Source organism: Halyomorpha halys, unplaced genomic scaffold (assembly GCF_000696795.3).
Source record: "Halyomorpha halys isolate HHAL.00 unplaced genomic scaffold, Hhal_1.1 Scaffold1793.1, whole genome shotgun sequence".
NCBI lineage: Eukaryota > Metazoa > Arthropoda > Insecta > Hemiptera > Pentatomidae > Halyomorpha > Halyomorpha halys.
In genome coordinates, this window is record NW_027106663.1 from 148,877 (window position 1) to 150,001 (window position 1,125).

Sequence of the window (1,125 nt, forward strand, 5' to 3'; positions counted from 1 at the left end):
AAGATAAACATAAATATTTATCCAATTTTGAAAAAAGGGCAATAGTAACATATAGATAAGAGATAAAATAAGAGAAAAAATATTAAAGAAAGTACAAATTAAGAGATGAAAAAAAGAAAAGAATAAAATGATGAGACAGAATTAATACCTGTTTTGACGGAAGTCAAAGTCAGAGTGAGCCGTTTGTATTGGGAGGAGTGGGGATGGCAGTTTAGCACGCCACAATAATGAAAATAATTTTTAAGTAAACATTGTAAAAAACAAATTTAAATTAGGTAAACAATAAATGGTAATATACATAATAGAGGGGGAGAAGAGATATTTACAAAATTATAAAAAAAAAAAATTAAAATTATATTAATGCATTCTTCATGATTCTACATTATCTTCTATGACTTTCTACATTAAATACTATATTTTCTAAAATGTTTGGCTTTTCAATAGTATATAATACATCTGTAGTAGTGCTATTATTTCCAAAAATCTGTTTTCAAGCTGAAAATATTTGGCTACTTTCTAGCTTTGAACAAACTATATTACATTAAAAGTTACCAGTCCTGGCTGTACTGGTATGCTAGTAAAGAGACTACAATAGAAATAAGATTCCTTAGAAGAATACCGGAAAAAACTAAAAGGGATACGGAATTAGCAATGATAGTATCAGGGAGAACCTTGGAGTCTTCCAGTTGGAGAGTTAATGGATCAGCCCCCTACTGAAATGGTTTGTTCATGTGAGGAAGATTGAAAACGCCCATAAGGCTGACTCAGACAAGTATATGTGGATTACACCACTGCTCCTGAATTAGTCTATCTCTAAAAATCTACATGTCCCTTAATGAAGAAAGAAATATTACTATTTCTGCTATACCACACATTGTATTTCCCTTCAGTCAACTACCCTCTTTCGGCCTCTTAACCACTAGACAGCAGATGATTAAAGTCTTTGAGCTCCATTATTGGCAAAAAGGACCACTAGGCCCGCTTGCTGGACTTGTTCCCCCTACCAAATACCAGTAACAGTACCAGTAGTATTTAACTAAAAAATGAATGGAATATAGTCCGGGTGCGGTAAAAAAAACAACTAAAATAGTAGAATTATACTATTTTATTGAGCCAACGTTTCGC

The 1,125-nt window shown here is 32.3% G+C and overlaps 1 protein-coding gene across 1 annotated transcript in view; it reads left to right on the forward strand.

Moving 5' to 3' along the window:
* Positions 1-1,125, forward strand: part of Sf3a2 (splicing factor 3a subunit 2) — a gene marked incomplete in the record, with an annotated part of 8,252 nt that overhangs the window by 5,933 nt on the left and 1,194 nt on the right.